This window comes from Empidonax traillii, unplaced genomic scaffold (assembly GCF_003031625.1).
Source record: "Empidonax traillii isolate 1590-97213 ecotype Southwest subspecies unplaced genomic scaffold, ASM303162v1 scaffold357:size1057043, whole genome shotgun sequence".
Classification (NCBI taxonomy): domain Eukaryota; kingdom Metazoa; phylum Chordata; class Aves; order Passeriformes; family Tyrannidae; genus Empidonax; species Empidonax traillii.
In genome coordinates, this window is record NW_020955550.1 from 1,023,135 (window position 1) to 1,030,485 (window position 7,351).

The following is a 7,351-nucleotide window of genomic DNA, read 5'->3' on the forward strand; positions in this document are numbered from 1 at the left end:
AACCAATATGCTTTTTTCCATATTTAATAATTCGATTCTGAAGGCTAGTCATATCAAAGAGCAAAATATTCAATATCGTTAATTCAGTTTTGCAAAATATATTCTTAATTTAAAAATGATTTTGCTCGGAGTGGGAGTGTAGTAATAAAGCAGGTATTGACCAGCTCTTATTGATTGTGCTGTCCTCGGGCAAGGAACACTGACCTTGCTCACACTCTTATTGCTTACGCTTTCCCTGGCCTTCTTCATCTATGCCCGCTCAATAATATATTATTAATATATATTTTTAGCAAAAACTGTATGTTACAAGGTTAGGGCTTCTTAGTGATTTGGGTTTGGTTTTTTTTTTTTTGTTGGTGTTTTTTTTTTTCCCTTCATGTTGCTCTGCCTTCGGGGTTCTTTGGAGAAAAAAAGCTTTTGCAGTCGAGTTGCTCCCGGGCTGCTGTTCACAAACACCTTTACACCAAGTTGCTTGGCTGAGCTGATGGAAGCCAGGCACAATTTCCCCCTCTCTTTTTAATTGATAGATTGTTCAGCTGCTAGTCCTTTAAGGGACCAAAATTCACCAAGTAAATATAGTCGAGGGAAGAGCTTATACCTCAGGTACTTAAAAGAAAGATAGCACATATTTCCAGTGAGATTCAGAGTTAATAACGCAATTTAATTGTTGATCGCTCTTTGGAGATAATTATAACTGATTCACCTCTTCCTTGCACTTGAAGCTGTCCTTTACACCTAACTCAAGGTGGGATTGAGAGCGTGGGATGGATGTGTTGGCCCTACCAGCCCACGCTCCTGCACCCTCACAGCATGAGCACAGTAGGGTGATCACCTCACCAGTACCTAAAGACTGGCTCCAGCATCCTTGTCTCACCACATTGTGCTCTCCCATGTCACAGGAGTCTCCAAGGCATGTCAGAGACAAGCAATTTTACATCCACAAAACCTCAACCTGCTCCAAGTTCCAAGGCTTTGCACTAGGTCTATTTCTTTTTACTGGTGCAAAATTAAATATGGAAGAAGAGAAAAGGGGGAATCGAAATGTTTTGTCCCGTTTTGTTCACAGCTCTTTACCCATTACTGACCACCTTCTATTAGGTGCTATAATATGGAGAGTAAAATACAAAAATCAACATAAAGAGCAAAACCAGCTCTTCAATGGGGAGGCACCAGAGCAGGAGCCTGCAAACGTGGCTGGCTCGGGAGAATAAACCTAATAAACTGTTTACAGACCAAGGGCCTTATCAGACAGTTAAACTTGGCCCCTTTGGCTGGTTAATTCTGTAGGCTGCCTGTTCTCCTTGTGCATTAGCAGGAGTTATCCAGAACAGAAACGGAATGATCTGTGATCTACCTGCAGGACGCGTTGCATTCCGCTGTGGAGCCCACCACGTGTGCCGGTATTTGCATGTGGAGCTCGTAACTGGGAGCCGAATGCTCAATGATACTTTTGTATGAATGACACCATGGAAAAAAAAAAATAAAATAAATTGTATCTCATTGTATTCCCAGCCATTGAGGGCTCTTTTGTTTAGTTTGATAATATTACATGTTTAATAAAACACTGTTGAATTTTGATTGCATCTTGTGAGCACAGTCCTTTATACTTTCGCCAGCTGGCTGATACAAAAGCTTATTTTCTTTTTAAAGACGTTTTAATTCCCAATCTCCATCTCTCACTCCCCGGGTGAGCAGGAACTGGGGGCACAGGGAAGGCACAAAGCCCAGCCTAAAACTGACCCCCTTCGGCCAGGCATGGAGGGGGAGAGGCTCAGCCTGGGATGTCCCTGGGACAAAAGCAGGGCATGGCCAAATGCAGGTAGGGATGGGAAGGCATTGGTTGGGTTATTTATGCCTCTAAATGAGTCACAATGAGCAGTCTCAGCGTTCAGCTAATTACTTTGCTTTGCATCAGCACGAGAGGAAGCAGAAACACACGCTGCACGTATGGCCCCAGCTTTTCTGTGGGCTTTTTTTACCCTCCAGTGGAAGAGATCAACAAGTTCACCTTGCATTAGAGCTGCATCGATCAGAGTTGATTAAATCCCGAACCATGAAAAATTTCATAAACTCTACTTCATGATCAATTTATGTGGAAAGTCCCATTTCGATGCTTCAGGATGCTCAGGCTGCATCCAGGGGGCTCCTTCAGCATCTGAGGAGCTGATGTCTAGCCCATGGACACCTCTCACGCATCCAAGTACCATCACCTCCCTGAACCCATGTGCATAACCACACCAGTAAATTAAATAGTGCAGATGCACAGGCCCTCAAACTCAACCATCTACACGAACAAACAAACAAAAAAATAATAAATTAATCCTGGTACCCTTTGAGGTTGGGCCAGTAGGGAATTATCCCAAGCCAGCACCAGCCTGGTTTTTGCAGGCCAAGAGAGCTCAACAGCATGGGCAGGATCAGGTCCCTGAAAACCGTTTCCTGACCAGAGCTGGCCAAAACCTAAAACTGTCCAAGTTGCCACAAGCACGAAATACAGGAGAGGACACAACTCAGTTTAAGCCCTTCGAAAGGCTGCTCCACAAATAACTCCTCCCATCACCCTCTCCAAAGCCCCAGCAAACACAGAAAGATCTTCCACAAAAATTTTCCTGAGATCAAGGAAAACCAGGCCCTTCTCCACTTTCAGCTCTACTCTGTCTCATCAGCTGTGCATTCAAAGCCCATATCCAGTATTTCTTCAGGTGAGAAAATACAAGTTTGTCTTGTATTATCATAACAGGGTCTCAAAAAATGTAGATTCGGAGGCAGAGATTATCTGTGGTGCTGTTAATGTGTTGCTGCAGTAGCAAAAGATGTACACAATATTTACACTGTATTTGACCACATAAAACATGTCCTACACAGACACAGTTTTTCATTAGATGAAAGAGAGCCAGAGGGCTCTTCATGCTGCCAGTGCTAGCGCTCCTGGATTTTTTTTCCCTTATTTTTTACCTTCAAGAACAAATACAGTTTTAAACCATCATTACTGTATTTGGAACAGTTAATATTTCATATCGTGACATTGCTGCTCAGAGGTAACAGGTTTAGTTGATTACTATTTGTTTATAGTGCTGGAGAAACCTGCAATCATAGAGAACATAAAAGGATTGCAATTAGATCTATTGGTTGAGAGCTGCACTTCTCTGACCCACTGTAAAGTGCTTAGCACTATCAAAGAGATAATGCCTACTTGCAGCTGGCACATCTGTACATAATAACATGGGCTACATTGACACAGCCACTAAAGACTGCCACTACCCTCTTTAACTAGCAGCAGAAAACAGATCATGCTTTTAAAGAGCGTATCAACAAAACCCCTTCCACACTTTGCCAGAATTAGCACGCTCGCTGTGACGAGGAGCTTTTCCTTCTCACTCCTGGTCCTTCACAGAATTCCAAACAGAGACTTTAAACAAAAGGCCAGGGATACATCCAGGTTTGGCATCGCTTGATGCAGGGATGAATTTTGCCCTCCTGACTCCCTGTGAAGTGTTTCCTCAGGAAGGTAAATCCAGGCAGGCTTGCACCAGGATGCCACAAGAGAACCTGCTTTGCTGCCGTGGGGTGGGCAGAGCAGGGCCTGACCCCACCTCAGTAAGTCTCCTGATAATTTTAACAGAGACCCAGAAACAACTGCTTCACTTTATATACAAATTCAAACACTACTCAAGTTGAAGACATGCTTTAGGACACACTTAAGTATTTTCTCAACTCTTGGCCTGAATCTTATGGGGGAGCATCGCACATTTAACACAGACGGGTTCATCCTCCACTGCTCCCTTCGCAGATTTGGGAAGGATTTTTTTTTTTATTATTATTATTCCATTTTATGAAAGACTTCTCAGCCTTTCCCCTGCTGTGTTTACCATCCCAAGGAGAACCTTGTTTCTGGGACATAACTTTATTCACTAATTTGAAGGCCCAGTTGGACAGGGCTTTGAGCAAACTGGTCCAGTGTCCCTGACCATGACAGGTAGCTGAAACCAGATGATCTTTATGGTCCCTTCCAACTCAAGCCATTCAGTGATTCTACAAAGATGCAGAATTTGCTTTGTTAAGATAAACCCACATGTTCTGAGGAAACGGCCTGAGCTGGGGTCTCACAGTGCCTCCACTTCACTGGAAAGTTCTCATTTCTGTTGCAGCTCTAAGCTGCCTAATTGGATCCATCCTTCCTCCCTCAACACCACTGCCCACGCCCCTGAACCGCTCCCTGCTGATGTGTGCTGTCGAGATCTTCCCCTGAACGCAAACAGCAAGAGCATGAGAACATTTCTCATCCTCCCATCACCTGCACAGGATGCAAAACCCACCGCAGGCGGTGAAAGCCCTCTCATTGACCCCGGCTGCCTGCAGATTAGGCCTTGGACAAGGGAAAAAACGAAAAGAGCAAGGCAGAAATACCAGCAACAGGTTTCCACGTGCATTTTCCACGTTGCCAACATCCACATGCTTTCAGCAGCACCTGGAAAGGAGTCCTCAGCTCTGCCCAGTGCGGGGGGATCGAGGGGCACCAGCCCCGGCTGCAGATGTGAAAATGCTCCTCAAGTGGACACATAACCCACCACAGAGGGTTTGCACCCATGTTCCCTCATTCCCACAGCACCAAGCCAAGCAGACAATTCAACTAACTGCAAAATGATCCACCTAAAACCAATACAAAAAGCTGCATATGATAAAAGACAAAGTGCAATTAAGCCTGAGGAGTACACACCTTGTGATAACAGCAAGGGTAACAGCATAACACATCCAAAAAAAAAAAAAGGATTGTACAACTATATGGTTGAAGAGAAGAACCCCCCCTTGTCTCGTCACAGCAGTAAAGGATTCCTACTCCAAGGGAAATTCCAAATTTCCACATTAAACTTCCTTATGAAACTCAGTTTGAGAGATTGCAGTAATTAAAAAAAAAAAAAAAAAGTGTTTGCATTTGATCTCAAAATATTTAACTGGGATATGTTCAACATCTTTTATTTTGATACAATTAAAGGTGTTGCTTTGGGGTTTTTTTTCCAGTTTGCTAAAGTCAGTTTATACGTTACAACGTAACTTACAGATAGTGAAAATATTTTTATTATTATTGTATTGTTAACTTTCATGCTGGGCCAAATTAGTTGGCTTCGACTATATTTTGTTATGACTGAAAGAGTCAGAAGCTGTAGAAATTTATACTTTAAGGCTATAATATGTAGCAAAGCTTCCACTGGTGTAAGTCAAAACAAATCCATGTCCTTTTTCTCTGAAATAAGAGGTAACAAGAACACCAGAGCTCCTGTAGGGCGTGAGTGCCTATGGGCTACATCCCACTCCCTACTCCAGCAGTGATGGGAGCTGGAGAACCTTCTTGCTGGCACCTTGATGCTACCTTGAAATAGAATTATCAGCTCTCTCATCCTGTTTTCAGACACTGGGAGTAGCAAAGGAAGGAAGCAAGAAGCATCAGTTTTGGGACTGGATTGTACCAGCTCTCACAATCTGAATCTAAGTGTTTGGAAACTGGACAACAACTTCAAGTTTATAATTGTAACTGTTGCTCAACCTCAGGACTGAAAGGAAAAATCTTGAAAATAAACCCTAGAAAGGCCAACGCAGAAAAGTGATATAAAATAATGCGTTTTTGTCACCTTTTCACTGGGGAAAGCCCCGCCAGCCCCATTCTGGTCCAACCAGGACCTTGGTGATGCTGAAAGCAGGTAAGACCTAAAGTTTCACGGTTTTGCAGGAGGATACAGCCAGGGCTGCTTTTTTTGCCTTGCCTCTCGCTTGTACAACCCCAACCACACAAAGAAAAGCCGGTGCCCATTATCGAGCGGATCATTTGTATTCCTTCCTCTGCCTCCCAGCTCCTTATCTCTCCGCTGTGTAAAAGTACGTGTGGGATCCTGTCATTCAGATGGCGTTGTTGGGATGCAGGCATAAACACCAGCTTGATTACAACAAGCAGAAATGCTACTCCCCACCAGAGGAAGAATTCGCCGCAGAAATCACTGGGTCTGGTTTTGTTTATGTTGCGGCACTCCAATAAGTGGAACAGCTGAGTGTTTATCCTACTGCAAGGAAATTCATGTTGGTATTTGTAATAAATGGTTTATACTTTAAGGGATAAAAACAATTTTAAAATCTCTGGAAGAAAGAAGGGAAAGGATTGAAAAATATCTCCCAGGAGCCCCCAGCTGCTGCTGCCCCCTCAACAGCTACTGGGGTGGGATATACCCATTCCCAGACTGGTCCCAGTCTCATCCAGCACTTCACCAAAGCCTAGAGAGATGAGGGATGAGTGCAGACACGTAGGAGGAGCCACAAAGTCCACCAAAATCACATGCATCTCATTCCTGTGCCGCTCTCTGGGAGAAGTTCTCTATAAATTGCAGAGCTCAAGTCCCATTCACAGATACGTAAGCAAAGATCCCACCCTAATTTCAAGCCAGTCACACTGTTCGTGCATGTCTGAAAATGAGCCTTTGCTCAATAGCATGGCTGGCAGGTCTGAGAAAATAAGGAAAAAAGTCACATTTCTAATACACTTGGAGCACATCGGCTCTAGTTACACAGTATCATAAGTATCCAAACCCTTCAGCCTGCCTGGATTTGTACCTGGGAGTTTGAAAAATGCAGCCTGAACACCTGACATGGGCATTTGGCATTTCTTGCGAGGATGAATTGCTTCAAAATTGGCTACCTGAGGTCTAAGCAATGAGACATGGTAATGATGCTGAAATGATGGTGGGAAGGAGGGAATCTGTTGATGGCACTGGAGTGGGAACAATATTATTATTCTCATTGTTTCGCTATCACCAGCACGTTATCCACAAAATAATGGAATATAATGAAGCGATTTATCCTCTGCAGACACATATTTTATAAAGGCTCAGGAAGAAAGGACAGACTTCTAAATTGCCTTGGCTATTCAAATTTAGACCAACACAAAACACAGGAGAAATGACAGGAATTTTCACCCACTTTGAGAAGACAGTGAGGATGCCCAGAGACCCTGTGCAAGGATTCAGGCTCTTCCCTTGTTAACTCTTCAGTAGAGTTCACTTTTAGAGAATACACATGAACTTCTTTTGGACAGAAGACCCGATCTTTTGGAAGGTTCCTGCTTCTAAAACATGGAAAGATGGATTTTACTATAAATGCATAACCCACGGATCCAAAACTAACTCAGACTCTCTGAGAGAGTGACTCTGCATAGTGTGGGGTTTACCCCAAATTCTACAGCACCTGCACCACACTCTGCCCCTCATCCAACACTATTTTTACCTACCAGACCATTGTTTAAATTCAAGCCAGCGCCAATATCTGCTATGGCTGTGGGACCTCATGTCGCTAATGAAGGAAGGATTAA